The 17731-nt window shown below is 36.3% G+C and overlaps 1 protein-coding gene across 2 annotated transcripts in view; it reads left to right on the top strand.

Annotated features, from left to right (window-relative positions):
- Positions 1-17731, top strand: part of RIT2 (Ras like without CAAX 2) — a 196554-nt gene that overhangs the window by 60140 nt on the left and 118683 nt on the right. The window lies entirely within an intron of this gene.

The raw sequence follows: 17731 nt of genomic DNA, 5'->3' as shown, positions 1-17731 counted from the left end.
TCATAGGGTTATCTTGCTGTCGTGGTTTTGCCCAGCAAGCAATGAAGCAACAAGACAGTCTCTTGCTCACTGCCCCACACCAACCCCAACCGTCCTTAGGACAATAAAGGCCCCAGTGAGACAGGAGGAAAAAAGATAACCAAGGTTGGTGTAGATTGAGACAAGGGCAGGGAGAACTTGCTGCCAATTACAGTTCTGAGCAAAACAGACCCCAGCACTCAACTTAGAGAGGAAAGTAAGGAAAGTTTATTCTACTGCCTACAAGAAACAGAACAAAAAAAAACCTCAAAAAACCAAAAAAGATCAGGACTATGAGAAAATTACAATCAGCACTTTATGATCTCCCTCTCCCATCCTTCCTTTCTTCCTGGGCCCAGCTCACTGATCCCCGTATCAGTGGCTCTGCTGCTTCTCTCTGCTCAGATGAGGACGACTCCTGACATTCTTCCCCTGCTTCAATATGGGGTCCCTTCCATGAGATACAGTTCTTAATCTGGTGTGGGTTCTTCCCAACAGCTACAGCTTCTGTGAATATGAGATCCCTCCCATGGGACATGTCCTCCTCTGGGCATAGCCACTGCCTATGATGCAGGGTCCTAAGAAGTGCAAATAAATACAAGGGAGTCTCTGCTCCAGCACACCTCTTCCTCTCCTCTCTCACTGACCTTGGAGTCCTCATGGTTGCTTCTCTCTCTCTCCCAACTTCTTGCACCACCACCAGCTGGAGAAGAAGGGACGACAGAACAAGAAGGAACAGGAAGAACCCTTTACTTCCGGGTTCTTCTTCTAACAGAGTGATCATGAAGGTGCCTAATTGGCTTAGCCCAGAAGTGGGTTTGGCTCAGAGCTGAGGAGAGTTTTGAGCAACTTCTTACAGAAGCCATCTCTACAGCCCCCTTCCCCATTGCCAGAAACAACTCCACACAAAACAATTATATTTGCCCCTTCACTGGCTTGAGTATTCACAAACTGCAGTCCTTCAGTAGAGTCTTTTCACAGAATCTCAAGGGCTGGAAGGGACTTTGAAAGATCATTTAGTCCAACTCTCCTGTTAGAGCAGGACCATCTAGAGTATGTCACACATTATCTTCAGAGGTATTTCTTCTCCAGCATGGCCTTACCCACAGACACAGTTGCTTCAAAGTCACTCTGCCTCAACACGGCCTTACCTATGACTGCAGTCCTTCCAGAGGCATGCCTAGTTATCCATCACTTATCCTCCATTTTGAGGTGCCGCAGCATGAACTCATGCACAGTCACTAATGTGTCAAGGTGTACCTACTGCAGCATGGATTTATGGTCTTTCAGGCTGTTCTGCTACCAGGTGGAATCATCCACAGGTCACAGACCCTTTGATGCAAATTGGTACTGGAGTTGAGTTCCAGACGGCCAGGTACAGCAGCACAGAAGCAGCAACAGTGCTCTGATCATTTCTCAGTAAACACAGCTATTGCTGTTATCAAAGTATTCGTAGGCACAGCAGAATAAGATTATAAGCATTACAGCAGTACAACAGCAATAAAAGCAAAAAGCACCACTAATGAGCACTAGACTCCAATGTACAGTGAGGCAAGCAAGTCCCATGACAAACACAGGAGTCTGCCAATTAATAGCTAGAGAGTAATAAAAGCTACAAATCCAGTCTAGTACATTCTAAACAAAGCTATTGTTATCTCAAACCCTTTGAGCCCCACATTGGGCATGAAAAAGAACAGGTGTGATTTAATCCCACAGAGCATCATAGATCCCTTGCTCACTCTTAATTTCTTTGTTGTGAGAGTGAGGGAGCCTTTGCACAGCCTGCTCAGAGAAATTGTGGAGTCTTTTCTGGAGGTTTCTAAACCCACCTAGGCACATTCCTGTGCCCCTTTGAAAAAATGTAACCTGCTTTAGGAAGGGGTAGGACTGAATGATCTCAGCTTCACTTCCAACCCCTAACATTCTGTGATTTGGTGATATGCTCCCGTGAGGTCTAGGGGACAGAATTGGAAGGGTAATGATGACAAAGGTCATCAGTTGAGATAAAGACAATTCAATTCATAAAACAAAAGCTGTGAACACAAGTAAAACAAAACCAGGAATTCATTCACCACATCCCATGGGCAGTCAGATGTTTAGTCACCTCCAAGAGAGCAGAGCTCTATCTCAGATGAAGACTACTTAATGACTACATCATTCTGAATGTTCTCTATTTCCATCTTCCATCATATAGTCTGGGATACCTCTTTGGAATATCTAGGATATCTCTTTGGTCAGTTGGTATCAACTGTCCCAGTTGTATCCCCTCCCAACTTCGTATGTACCCCCAGCTCCCTACTTTGTAGAGTGGTGTGAGAAGCAGAAAAACATCAACTATATGTCTGCACTCGTCAGCAAAAACTGTGTTGTCAACATTGTTTCGTGTACAAATGTGAAACAGAGCCTCATACTACCTACTATGAAGGAAAATAGCTATCACAGACAAAACCAGCAGAGATTCTAAAAGAGCTATGCAAATAGATTTAGAATTATTGACATGGGGTTTTTTCTTGTGTTTATAAGTTATAGAAGGAGTATCTAAACTTTTGAAGAATTTACTGGATGTTGTGATGGATAGTGCAACTTTTTTAAAAACTAGTATGCATCTATAGGATGGAAGAGGCTACTCTCTGTTATGTAGGGTTTTGGTTTTGTTTATGGGCTGGGTTTTTTTTTGCTTCCTTTGTTGTTGGTTTGTTGGGGTTTTTGATTTTTGTTTTTTGATTTGTTTTTGTAAATGGTGTATTTGTCTTCCAATATGAGTTTATTCAGATAAGTCCTCTGTACAATGTGGATTAGACATACAATGTCAAAATAAATGACCATAATAAATTGTCCCTTCTGATATATCAAACAGTCTTTTATTTTAGCTGGTTGTCTTAGTTTGTAAAAAACATATAAGATCTAGAGAAACTCAAAATGCAGACATTATATACAGATATAAACAAATATTTAGGTGTGGATACTCCTAAATACACAAATAAATATGTGAATATTTGTTTAAAATATAGAGTAGATGTTGATTAAAAAGTTAAACATTATGTGAAGTGCTAATTTTGATGCAGCCACTTTGAGTTTATTGTCACTTCAAGATAAAGCAGGAATAATAACTGTATTTTAGGCTTGCTACAAATATTGCAGTTCATAATTGTAAGACAGAAATATATTATTTTTGTAAGTAAATGGGAAAGGGATAGACAAAATTATTTTAACACTAGACTGTATGTGAGCAAAATTTCAGACCTTAGTGCTTCATGAAAATTAAATGATTTCAGCACACATTTAATATTTAATTGTAGTCAACAATGGGAATGGTTTCGATGTGTCAGTGGATGTGATCATTTTCTGGAACAAATGGATAAGAGTAATTTACACTCTGTACTCTCTTTGGCAATATCACAGAGAGTTAGTGCAAGTAGAGTGGCAGGAAAGGAAGCATAACATAGTGTAGCAAACTGGACAGTCTCCAAGATGCTCATTAACCATGTGACTAATCTTAAAATGAATACATAATGCAAACAAGATGCGAAAGCAGCTTCCTGTTTCGGTGAGATATCACTGCGTAAGATTGTGTCAATTGAGCAATTGAGGGCATTAAGGCTGTGTCAATGTCAAACTTTAATTGAAATGGGTGTGGGATGGGAGGCACTTTAGCATTAAGCACATGAATTTCCATGAGGTTTCCTAATGAAGTAATGGATTCACCAATGCATCAAATAAAATACATTTCAACTCATCTTTAATAAGATAGTAGAAATACAGGGATGAATTTGAGAAACAGGATGAAATATGAGTGAAAATATTCAAAGGCTGTATCATTTGTACCAAAAACTGTCTGTGTTACAAAGAATATTATACTTGTGTATACACCCTGGCTACATGCCAGGTATTCAACAAAGATGCTTCATCACTCCCTCTCCTCAGCTGGACAGCAGAGAAAAATGTAACAAAAGGCACATGGATGGTGATAAGGATAAAGAGATCACTCAGCAATTACTGTCATGGGCAAAACAGACTCAACTTGGAGAAAGTTGGTTTAATTTATTACCAGTTAGAACAGAAAAGGGTAATGAGAAATAAAAATGAAGTCTTAAAACACCTCCCCCCTCCTCACTCCTTCTTCCTGCGTCTCTATCTCCTCTCCTCCTCAGCAGCGCAGGGTGATGGGAAATGGAAGTTGTGGTCAAATTCACTACAGATGCTTTTCACCATCACTTCCTCTCAGGAGGAAGACTCTCTGCACTTCCTACTGCTACAGTTTGGAATCCCTCCCAGGAGCTACAGTTCTCCTTGAACTGCACCAGTGTGGGTATTGTCCAAGAGGGAAACTCCTTCAGGACAAACAGTTCCAGCATGGATACCCTGTGGGGTCAGAAGTCCTCACAAAAAACATCTCGTGTGGGCTCTTGTCTCCACAGGTAACCAGGTCCTACCAGGAACTTGCTCCAATGTGGGCCTCCCATGGGGTAACAGCCACCCATTCTACCATGAAGTTTTCTCTGGGCTGCAGATGGGTCTCTACTCCCCTGTGGCCTCCATGACTGCAGGGGCAGGTCCTCACCATGGTTTGCATCATTGGCTATAGGGTAACCTCTCTTTTGTTACTTGACGTACCTCGTCCTCCCCCTTCTTCACTAACCTGGGAGTCTGCAGAAATGTTACTCTCACATATTCTCATTCTTCTGCAGTTTGCTCCTGTGCAGTAACTTTCTTACTCTTCTCAAATATGTTAATCACAGAGGCATTGTAAACCATTGCTAATTGCTTTGGCTTTGTCTAGTAGAGTCCATCTTGGAGCTGGCTGGCATTGACTGTATTGGTCATCAAGGAAGCTTCTAGCAGCTTCTTAAAGAAGTCACTACTTTAGCCCTCCTGCTACCAAAACCTATTACTTAAATCCAACACAACATAATAAAAAGGCAAAACAATGTAAAATAATAAAAAGATAAAAAATAAGAAGGTAAATAGCAATAATAACAACAGTAGCTCTTATTATTGTAATATAATGCATCATGATATGTTATGATATATAAAGATGTAGTGATATGTTAGCAATATATACTTATATAAAAGATATAATATATATAATTATAATATGTGATTATAATAGTAAAAAGTGAAACATTTTAAGGTAAATAAAAGCTAATAAATAGGTAAAATAAGGTAAAAGGAGAGTGTAAAAGGGAAATACAAACTCATGGGACATATGTACTAGATCGGGAGAGGGGCATCTTGCTATGAAAGCATAATTTAAATTTATTTTTAGAGTACAAAAAGTTTCTAAATAATTTCTGGTCTTACCTAAAACATGCGTATGAATGTATTCTGTCCCTAATTTCATTCTCTTTCTCATTTTTTCTATAGAAGATTAAATATCTGATTGGAATAAACAAGCCAAAATTTTATTTGAGCTTCAAAATTACCTTTTTTTTAAAATTCATATGGTTGATACCTAAATAGTCATGACTGTCCTTCATTCATCATTGTACACACATTTATTAACCTTATCTGAGACTGGATAAACAATTTGTATAAAATTATCAGGAACCAGTACAATTTGTTTCCAAACACTCTGTCCAAGTCTTTTTCAACTGATTTTGTAGACATAGCGAAACAGCCTATGTTTGTGTTCCATATTAATCAGCGTTTAAAATGAGACATGAAGAATATATAAGAATATTGATGTATGCATTTGAAAGATATTCTTTAACCTGTGTTTTGTTCTTAGCTTTCAGTTGTCTATCTGTTGGTATTATATGCATTCTTACATCACATTAAGAGGTTAACACTCACTTTCAGTATTAAGCATTTTGACTTTAATGCACAAAGAAGAGCAAACGGATTATGGTTGCTATGTTAGGAATAGATCTCATATTTAGACACCTAAATTAAAAGTCTACACGTGAGCTGTGTATCTAAGTTCCAGTTACATGGAATTCAGGGAGATTTAGGAGTGGAAATTTAGGTCTTTGTTCATTTATCACTGTCTTTGAGAGACATTTGACATGTCCTAAAGTATCTTATTTCAGTTCAGGATCCTGATGCAGAAGGCTATGGATCTCCCACAGGTACTGTGCCATCATCATTTGTCCACTGTAGGCATGATATAGGTTCTATGGAGCACTAGAGCTATTCTAGTCCAGTAAAAGAAAGCCAGACAAGATTCCTGAGAGCATATAAACCAGCAAGAGCCATATATCCTGAGATGTATCAAGAAGAGTGTGACCAGAAGGTCAAGGGAGGTTCTCCTCTCCCTCTAACTCTGCCCTTGTGAGGCCTCATCTGGAGTCATGTGTCCAGTTCTGGGCTCCCCAGCTCAAGAGGAACGGGGAACTTCTGGAGAGTCCAGCACAGGGACACCAAGATTACCAGGGAATTGGAGCATTTTTCTTCTGAGGAAAGGCTGCAGGACCTGGGAGTGTTCAATCTGGAGGAGACTGATAGAGGACCTCATTAACACTTACAAATATTTGAAAAGTGTGTCAAGAGGACGTGACAACACTTTTTTCTGTAATGTTCAGTGATAGGACAAGGTAATGGACTAAAGCTGCAACAGAAAAAGTTACACTTAAAATTAAGGGAAAACATCTTTACTATGAGGGAGCCCCGAAACAGACTGCTCAGGGAGGATGTGGAATCTCCTCTGGAGGTTTTCAAAACCCACTTGGACGTGTTCCTATGCGACCTGATCTAGGTGGACCTGCTTGAGCTGGGGAGTTGGACTAGTTGATCTCTAAAGGTCCCTTCCAACTCCAACCATTCTGTGATTCTCTGTTGTCTCAACATTTCATTAGTATATCCTCTAACTAAGACGCATTCTCAGCTCAACATGACCTTTGATTCTTTAGGTCTTCTTCTGTTGAGTGGCTCAGTATCTTCCTCATTAATTAAACAGTTATGTATCATTCTAAATATGTCGTGTTACTCAGACACATGAGTTACTCTAGATCTACTGTTAAATTTTCTTTATTGGATCTTTGCTTTGAGAAGTCAATTATTCAGTTCTAAATGGTTTGCAGACTTCATGTAAGAAATAACCAAAACAAGCAATTACACTTTCCTGTCTGTATTCATGATGAATCACATCTGAAATCTGGACACACACTTAATAACTGCCAGTGCTTTGTCACGTTCCTATTTTCTTACGAGTGCAACTCATCGTTCAATTATTTGAGGCCTGTTTATGCCAGTTGAAAGCTCACTGTCACTTAGCATTTTTAAAGATTCAGGTAACAGTGCTTAATCTAGTAATTTTCCTTTGCTAATATCTCTGATATAAACAACAGTAGACAGGCAAATACAGTCTGTGTCTACAGTCTAGGAAGTAGGTGGTGCAGAGAGCTGTTCCTACAGTTGTCATTTTCTCCCCATCATTTCACTGAACACCTGCTCAAAGACTAGAGGATAATCAGAATACCTTGAGGAGCATTTAGGTTTACAGTTTAGTGTTGGAAAAGCAGTTGTCCGCCTGTATCTGTCACTTATGTCCTAAAAAAATATGATGCAGCAGCTATGCTAGCAGACTTACTTCAGCAGTGATACTAGACAGCAGCTGCAGTTATGGGTCTCTGAGCACACGATGAGGTCTCAGAGACGGAAATAGTATGTAGAGGAGACCTGATGTAGAGCTATCTAAATTCTTCACCCTGAATCATGGACAAAAAAAGATGCGTGAACCATCACCTGCTAGGAACAGACTTCTGAGACTCTACAACAGATTGTGTTTTTGTGAGATGAGATGAACTAAACATAATTCACTTGTTTGGAAAATGGGGAATTCTCACTCTTAATCTCTGCCCTTCTTCAAGCATTATTGGCTCTCTGGCACTCATCAGACAACTTTGCAGACTAATTCAACAATAATCCAGAAGAAATCTAAACCACCCCACCAAGGAATAGCTTTCTAGCAGATTAGCAAGTGCAATCACTTTAATGACGACAATTCAGTAAGCTTGAAAAGTGGAAAAAGAGGAATGTAGAACCACCTAAGAGGAATAAGAAGTGTAAGCAGGGATGAAAGAGGAAAAAAGAGATCCTTTTTCTTTTTGGGACAGGCAAGATATTAAAGTAAAATCAACCATTTCATGCAGAGTCATTCTCAGACACTAACCTGTGAGTCAAAATTCCTTCTCGATATCCATTCTCAAAGACAATAGGGAATATTACCTGTGACAAAAATAGAGATGGATTAAAAAATATCATAGGTAAACTATTTGAGAGAAATTCATCACAGGCTGTTAAAGATTCTGCTTCAAACTCAGATGGGTTCTTAAGTGTAAGTAACTCGAAGTTGAGAGGATATGTCAAGCAAAAAAATATTGAATGGGATTCCTTGGAGTATTAGTTACTTCCTAAAAGAGGAAAATAGATTAAATGGACTTCTATGGGTCCTATCTTTATATTCTTATCAGGACTATTTACCTATTCTGAATGACCTTAATTGCTGGTATGGTCAATTATATGACTTCCTTTTCTCAACAACTCTGTTTGTCAAACATCTCTGTCCAACATCTACCTACCATGGCTGAAGCAGGAGAGAAAAAAATTTTCTCCCATGTATTACTTTTGGAGACCTATGCCACATATTCACATGCAAAAAACCCGACAAGTAATGCTTCACTGCCAATACTTCACATCTGTTGCTCTTTATCTTCCATTAACTGTCATTGTTTTAAGTAAGATATATTTCCATCTTGCCTATCTTCACTTTCCCACTGAAAAATGTGTCAGTGGAGGTTCAAAGTACAATATATAACCCTTCTATTCTTCCTAGACACCTTCTGGTTTAATTGTACCTCTGCTAAACAAAGTAAGAAGAAAAATAATGAAAGCAGTGGGCCCTTATGGTTTCTATTCTTAAGCACTCATTAGACAAATTAAAATTTAGGAAGGAAGAAAAGGCATTTTCTTGTAATTGTGACAATATCAAAATATTTCTGTGGTATATTTTTTACTAATAGTAATAATTTTATTAGAATTGTTTTATAGTGGTATCTACCCTATTCAGAATCTAGAAAGAGTCAGGAATAAAAAGCATTTATTAAGTCTTTTTGGCTGTTCTAAATGAAATAGGCTATAAGTATCTTCATATCAGCTTCATACAGACTGAAGACCTATTTCCCAACAACTGTTTTGCTCAATTTGACTCAGTAAAACGATTCTTACTTTGTCTTGCTTTGATTATCCAAGTCTCTAATTGATCCATCTAATAAACTGAAGTGGCAAAATAGCGTTGTTATTACAGATGAGCTTATTCTCAGAGCGGAGCTCTTCAAGACTGTCCCCAGGCCTAAAGTACTACTCCAAACACTGACTTATCATAGAAACTTTGGACAATAGCCTCTTCTTAGGTTCTAGGCTATCATCGATTTTTAGTGAAGTTTTCTACACACACTTTTATTGAACTGAGCCATTCAACTAATACATGGAACTCAGTTCCTAGTCTATAGATCTTGACTTGGTTTAAGTGTGAGCAAAGTGTCTATATCTCTGGTAACAATAAAAAGGAGAGATTGCATATTTACCCAGAGCTGGATAAACACTTCCACTGTAGAGCTACATACAGCTCATGATCACTAATTCATAACATAAACGTACTAAAATTCTAAAGCATGATTCATCTCATCCTAATGTCTGCTGTAATAGGTATCACAACCCATGTAGAGTGATGATAATCAGTATTAGGATCGTGAACTTAGAAGGAGATGAAGTCACTTGCAACCCTGTGAACAGGGTCATCAGAAGAGAACTTGCTTACCTATTCTCTATATATTCTGATTTGTAAAAATATCTCCTAAATAACTTTCCAAACTGTAAGACACACACGTGTTATGGTTTCCTGGATATGGATGATTTATCACACTCAACTTAAAATTCTTCATCACAGGACAAATCTCTCCATTAATCTTTCTTTCATGGAAGCCGGCAGCCATCTACACCTTACTAAATCCAAGGCAAAATCCATGCTAATAGCCATGCAGATGGAGTCAACTTGTTAATTACTCCCCCTGAAATGAAGAGAAGTGAATTTGTAGCTGTCAGATCCTCCCAGTCAGTAGCACAATCATGGACTTGAAAGGGTAGTGAAATTGCTACCTGCTATTCTTGTTCCCCAAGATAAGGGTACTTGGACTCCTGTTAATTATCATGTTTTGATTAAGCAGGAGTACTTTGTTCATTTTGTTCATGTACATCTTTGAAGTAAATGACATTTTTGTGGAAGCAGAAAAAATAATGATATGCCTTTATTAAATATTAGTAGCATTATCTATATTGCAAGTAGTTTCTAACAAAAATGCAAGTGGTATAGCAGAGATTTACTTGAGTTATCTTTAGCCTTGATTTGCAAAAATGTTAATGTTTGTAAGAAGTTGTATTTCTCCTTCAAGACTTTGTTAGGAGAAAAAAAAAATGTCACTTGGTCTTACTCACACAGGTGAGACACTTTATAAGCAAAGTTTCACCCATCCAAAAAGCTGTAGAACAAGGTCTCCTTGAGAGTTGTTTATATAAATTTAGTTACATTTATGCATGCTTCCAGATTAAAATCATAAATTATGGCATTGTTAATAATAACATTGCATACTGAATGATAGTTACTGCACTGGGCCAAGTTATTTAGCTAGATTTTGTTAGTCTTTTGCCCAAATTTCTGCTGTAACTCAGTCTCTCTGCTGAAGCTTATCATTTACAGGAGGTGACTATTCTGCATTTAGGGGAATCCTGCATTTCAAAATATGTTGTTATTTAATAACTCAATCCACTTTTCATTTCATTTGTCTAGGGGAAAAAGAGGAAAAGAGGCACATTATTTTCTACATTTCAAATCAGTTATATGAATTGTCACGAGAACTTGATCATAACACAATTATTCTGTTTTTATGGGCTCCTGTGAATATGCATTTACTTTTATTAATAATTGCATTTTAATTGAGAAAATGCATACCTGCAATTAGAATATGTAGAAAATTGTAAAAAAATAATATAGAGAGTAATACAACAAAAATAGTTTGTTTCCATGGCAGAGGAAATCCAACTTGGGTTTTTTTGTGTTTAATTTTCAGCCTTCCCCTAGCCCTGAGTTTTTTCACACATTGCAGGTAACCTCATAAGGATGAATTTAGATATTATCTTCTTGCATATTCAGTTACTCTCAGTCTTATATGTCTCTCTGTGTTTATATACATAAAGGTATATGTACCAATACACAAACACATAAAACCAAATTCAGATAACATATATATCTGTATATGTCTAATCTCCCTGTAATGAAGAACTTCAAGGGGATGGATAAATATCAGTACTCAATGTGGAAGTATCTGTTTACTTGTTGCATCAGAATATTGAATCACAACTAAAGTAAAAGAACAGTGTGAAAATGTCCACTGTATGGAGGGAAAATAATAGCACATAAGCTGTTTCTTGTAGTCAACATTGTTATAAGTGGAGGGTTGCTTTGATTGATTTCTGTGGAGCATTTGATACTATGAATGCAGGCTAAATGTGTTATGCTCACATATATCATTATAAAGTGTTTGCACCATGCGAAAACTGATGACTGAGATCTGACTGTGTGCAAGATACTGTACACTGAGAGAATCTACAATGAATTTGCCTTTCTGTCCACTCAGGTCTTACATTTTTTACTTTCTTTGCCTGCAAGGAGATATCTTACCTTAATTTTTTTGCTGTACATTGTGCATTATCACCTTCTTAAAGAGATGAAAGGCTCTCCCATGAAACACTGTGCAACAAAATCTCTCTTAATTTTGCTTCTACTTGAAAGCTACCCAGGCCTTTGTCTCCTTTTCCAACTGTTTTGTTAGGAAACATGATGGTAATGGGAACACAAAATGGGAAGACAAACCAGATTTAAGTGCCTCAAACTTTAATTCACTGAGATTTCTGTCCACGAAAAACCTTTTAGAGCACAGATAATGCTTAATGGAGATTAAGTTGCTTTTACTTTCCCTGCTGAGAATGAAAGGGTACCACAGTAATAAAACTGCAAGCTGACATTGAAGAGGAGATGCTTGTATACATCTATAGGTACAACTGAAAGGAAAAAAAAAAAAAGACAGAAAGTGCAATGGATAACCCATTTCCCAATTTGGAAGACACTGAGTGTATTTCAGGTCACCAAAAAAGGTGTCGTGTAAGCGTTCAATACTAAAAATTAATCAAACTCCTTTAGCAGCTGTATGCTATCAGTCTTGCCCTCCATAGCACAGATCTGAAACATTAGGCAGATCAACAAGTGGAAGAAACTTAATTTGCGATTAGAGGTTTTAAGACAGATACATAATGATATTAAAAGAGGAGCACTGTGATGAGGTGAGAACCAAACAGAATACTCATTAGGCTGAGGAAACTTTTATTATTGTAATGAGACACAGACAGAGTACAGTCAAGGGCAGCCAGAGCCTAAGTTAAAGGAGTGAGACCAGAGTATGATTGTGAGGATGACAGTGAAGATGGACTTATTAAAAACTACCAGCAAATAGTCATATTGTATAGGACTTACTGCTCTTAAACTAAAATCTATATTATAATTCTACGATTATGCTGCAATGTTGTGAATTCTCAGCAGGTAATTTAGGTCCAGTTCACTTCCAGGTATTTAGGCAATATTTTTCATTAATGATCGCAGGATAAAGCACAGAGGTTTATTTGAGGACATAGTTTGTTAATTTTTCTGCTTTCCACTAAAGACACCAGCAATGCTTATTTCAGAAGGACAAAATCAACTAAAAGTTGAGTTGTTCTTATCGTTTATTTTCAGATTTATACAATAGAAATGCCAATTGTGTTTCTATTTGTATCTTTACTCCTTGAAACCACCAGTTACCTTGTGAACACTCAGGGTTTTGATCACATCGTTCATCTCAATGAAGATCCAAGAACCTCTAAAACGGAAGGTGATAGTTAGTGAAGAACACAACACGTCACAAATCTGAAAGAAGCTTAATAAAGGAAACAAAGAATTGCATTTTAAATTAAGATAAAAATCAAAAGTAGAGCTGGAATGTACAATAGTAATATGCATTTGAATTTCGCAAGGACATTTGTAAACAATGTTACAAAATCTTTTCTGAAGACATATGTAGCCAAAAACTTGATTTAATATCTTACCTGAAAAAATGTTTATGGTAATTTGAATGCTAAAATGAAAACTATAAGATAGAAAATACCGTGTTTCTCATCATGCAACTGGATGTATAATGAATAAATGTACGAATTCTTTTTACAATAAGCACTTGACTAATGTTTTTTTTTTTTCTCAAATTACTTCTTTTTTATGGTTTACAATATAGTATTTTCATAACAATAAGGGCAGCAGAGAAATGCTGTCTGCATTAAACATTGTATTACTTACCCGCTTCTCTTTCATAGAAGCAGCAGAGATGTTCAAAGTGTGTGGTTACTGGAGTAAGAATTTCTGTCCATGGGTTTGGAGTGGCAATGATTGTTGTCTGCTCCGCAAACTATCAAGATTGTTCTGCCTGGAATGACGTTGTCTGTTACTTGACTGTTACATGTATGGGTGGGAGCTGACAACTTGTGCTGTAAACAAAAAAATAAATAAAATCTGAAAGAGTTGACAAAGACTTGACAAAGTTAAACAAATGTCTGCATAATGGCAAACAGTGTTCAATGCTGAGAACTGAAACCAGCAGCACTGGAAAAAATAATCTGAAGTATTGTTAGTTACTAGTATAAAGTAGAACTGTCTAACTCTGGACAGATTTGAAAATGCAACACTTAAATATCCTAGCTGCTATCTAGTACTAATTTTTCTACCTGTCTTATTTTAACTGCTATCTATATGAATATTTACAGGATACAAAACAATCAAATCTGTCAGTTCTACTGTTCCAAGCCACTCATTGCTTATCATGTGTTCATAGCTCATAGGAAGGCAGCCTCTGTGACTTGATGTCCTTGTCTGCAAAATGCTGATAACAAGGCTCACCCAAATCATAAAGCACTCTTACTTCAAGAAAATAATTATATTCTAAGGGAAACCGTGAAACCAATGTATTCTGATGGGCAATTCTTATGACATGCACATTTTTCTCTCAAATAGAAGTTTAGTTGTAGTAGTTGGTACAGTGGTTTAAGCCTCTATTTTTATTTAAAATTCCTTGTTATAAAAAGTAACAGCACCCATTCAGCCAAAAATTCATGATCATTCTGCATTCAGGAGCATCTCAGGGTTAAAATGCATGTACAATATATAATCCGTGCACACTAAGAGCTGGATCTCCTACTGACTCTTTGGAACACAAGGGGAACAACAAGAAGTGGAACTCCTTGTGTGGCTGACTGAGCTGAAATTCCTTCTACTAGTTTAGCACTTAGCTAAATAAAATATGTTTTATCTCGTTTATATATGTGAGAATATGATTGTTTTCAACTGCAACTGATAGTGTATAAAACAGTGAAGAATGGAAGCTCCTTATATAGAAGGAATATAAGCACAATAAGAAACAGAAGAAAGAAGCAACTGATCTGTATTTCAGGTACCAGAACATGTTTGTAATGCAGATGAAAAGCCCATTTCAACTCCCCTTTAAATTGTACACCATCCAAATCTATTACTCATGAAGTAGTTACCTGCTCAGAGCTGAAAAAATGCTTTGATATATTTTTTATGAATCTAGTTTCTCCAGTTAACTGATTGCAGCACCACCTTGTATTAATCACAGTATTTCTGTCTCTAGAATGAGAATGATGTCCTACAAAAAAAAGAAGAAACACTGAAAAACAAGATGAATTCATTTTACAAAGTGAAAAGTAGCCAATTAACAACAGACTTAAGTTTTTCATTCACATTACTGTAAAGGGGAAAAAACAGGAAAAAAGTTTTGAATTGTCTTTTTAAAAAAGCCATTTTTTATTGGTTTAAAGGAGATCTTTGGCACAGGAGGAAATAAATATTGATAAAAAATCATAGATGCCATTCAAAAAACAGAGCTCTATTTGGCTTTTTTCCCACCTTGGAAAACAGTAAACAGTCAGTAATAATTCAAGTCAAGTAGTACAATATTTTTAGATTAAATTTTAATCTATATTCAGTTTTATTTTTAATGTTTGTAGGAAATATAATTCTTAAAGAAGCTGATATTCTATGTGGAAAAGAAAATAGTATGGTTCTTTTTAAAAAAGAAGTTTTACCATATACTGTATTCATCCATCTCATACATTCATATATTCATGTATTATACAGATTGTAAGGATACAGGAGTATTTGTTTTATTTTTTATCTTTGATACCATGTAAAATGCTCATTCTTGCAGTCTGTGTTTAAATCATGGTTATGGCTCCCAGTAATATTGATAAATTCCAAGCACGGTTGTTTTCTTATATTGACCTATCTCTCTGCAGCATTTTACATAAACCAAAAGCTAGGACCTTAAGTTAGCCTTACAGAAAAAGATTAATACTCAACTTAGTATAAGAAATAAGTTACTGTCTGGTTGTCTCTTTTTTGTATTACTGTTATTACTGTATAAATGTTTAACTGAAATGCCAGCCTTTTAATAAATATCACTCCTTAGAACTCTAGGATTTGAAGTACAGCTTAGCAGCTCCCTATTAACATTAAAAGGAGAATTATATTAGTTTTATAATTTAATTAATTGAAAGAATATGTAATGTACTCAAATATATTGAATAGTGTAAACATACCATGCAGCATTTGTAATAATGTGAATAAGTTTTAAAGAAAGGAGATTAAACAGTGAGTTTGCTAGAGATCTTAATGAAGACATTCCTCCTCTAATTTATATACACTCAGCTTCTATTTCAGTGGAACATCTTAATTTCTGTTCTTCTCAATCCATGTGTTAACTGAGTCCAACATACAGACACGTTCAACTTCTGATGTCTAGGAGTTTGCTTTGTTCCAGGTTAATACCTCTGCCCCATAGTCCAACGAAGTAAAATAAAGATGTTTGTCTTTGCAATCATTCATCACTATTTCTATTACTTATTTCCATTATTTCCTGACATTAATTTCCAGTTTAGAAGTATTAATTATAGACCAGAACCAAATTGTACAGCTCTTCTACTCCTATCTTGTCTTCTTGATTTTTATGGCTTGACATTGGAAAAAAATGATTTTCAATTTATTCATCTTCATCTACCTCTGTGCTGGAAAAATTCATTGACTTAGTAGCCCAGGAGATGAGTGAATACACAGGGTAAATGGAAAGATAGTCCCTTTCAAAAGACTGGTTGTGTTTGAGAATTAAAAACCTCATAGATTATAAGTGGGTGCTATGATTTAATCTCTGGTAAGAGTGTTGGCTGAAGATAGTAATTCCCTTGATAAATGTGGGGTTTAGGATTTCCTCATAAATGAGTGCCGTAAGAAAAGCTGGCATTAAATCTTCCATCTATTTTCCATTAAAATACAGGTTGAGAATACCTCTGCTTATCACGTTCCAGCTAACAACATTTTCAATCTTTCCTAAATTTTCTCTTCTATCCCACTTTTTGCACGTATATGGAGACAGAACAAAGGAAAGTCATATCTCTTTCCTGTTTCATCTCTACATATTTTGTGGCAAAGGTAAATCCTACAAGTAAAAAGCATCTTCCAAATACAATTGCCTAGCAAACCATTTAGATTCACGTGCTTGATGCTACGCAGTTTCAGTACTACCAACAGAAGACCTCAGTATTTATTAGGAATGAAAAAGGGACAATGATCCTGGCACATTTTTGTGAAGTGTCTTAAAGTCAGTAGTTTGAGAAAACTAAATAAATAAAAACATAATTAAAAGGACTAAAAGCATAGGCTCACTCCTGCTTTTAATAGTTGAAATTTTACTGATGACAGTGACAAGGTATTGGAGTATACCTGGAGTAGCTCAGCAATATATTCGATGTATCTATTTTACATTTACTTACTGAAAGCTATGATTTATGTTCTGAGGTCAATGCGTCTTCCAGTTGGAACTGACCCTGAACTGCTAACTCATTTCCTCAGCAAATAAGGCAGGGTTTACCTGAATTCCAGCTTCATTTTTATCCAAGTTAAATTTAAATAGGCAAATGTCTTTCTTCATTAATCGTTTTAAAGCAACTGCATTATATCTCACATTGGTCTAAGTGAAGAAAGACAACAAACTGCATCATATCAGCTTTGGGGATTCAGCTGCAGAGTCAAGACTGGAGGCTAAATTTATGAGAGACATATATTAATTATGTATGCATTAATATAATACAAATAGGCACTCACCTGCATAGAAACATATTAATAATACTTCATAACATTAATAGAATCAATACAAAGGAAATATCATATTTTATTCTACATATTTTTGTATTTTGTAATTTTATACTTAGTTAAGAAAAAAGATAAAAAAGAAAATGACAGAATTAAAAAAGAAAATTACAGAATTCTACTGCACGTCATTGATGTGCCATAATACATTTCCTTAACTGTAAGTAGCCTAATTCACCTTGGCACAAAGCTTCTTATTCAGCTATCCCCAGAAAGAGATCTGTTGACAAACAAATTCTGGTTGGATTGCTCTGGCTTTCTCATTAAGGCAATGTCGGGTACAATTAAGTCAAGATTATCCTAATTTCAACAATTTCAACAAGATTAAGTATTTTTTTAAAGCAAAGCATGTGCCTAAATAATTTACTGAACTGAGGCCTAAAATTAGCAGGAGATTCACTAAACTTACTGTATGTGATT

This window comes from Colius striatus, chromosome Z, assembly GCF_028858725.1.
Source record: "Colius striatus isolate bColStr4 chromosome Z, bColStr4.1.hap1, whole genome shotgun sequence".
NCBI classification, from domain to species: Eukaryota; Metazoa; Chordata; class Aves; order Coliiformes; family Coliidae; genus Colius; species Colius striatus.
Note: the sequence above shows the minus strand (reverse complement) of the source record. Positions and strands in the feature narration are given on the sequence as shown.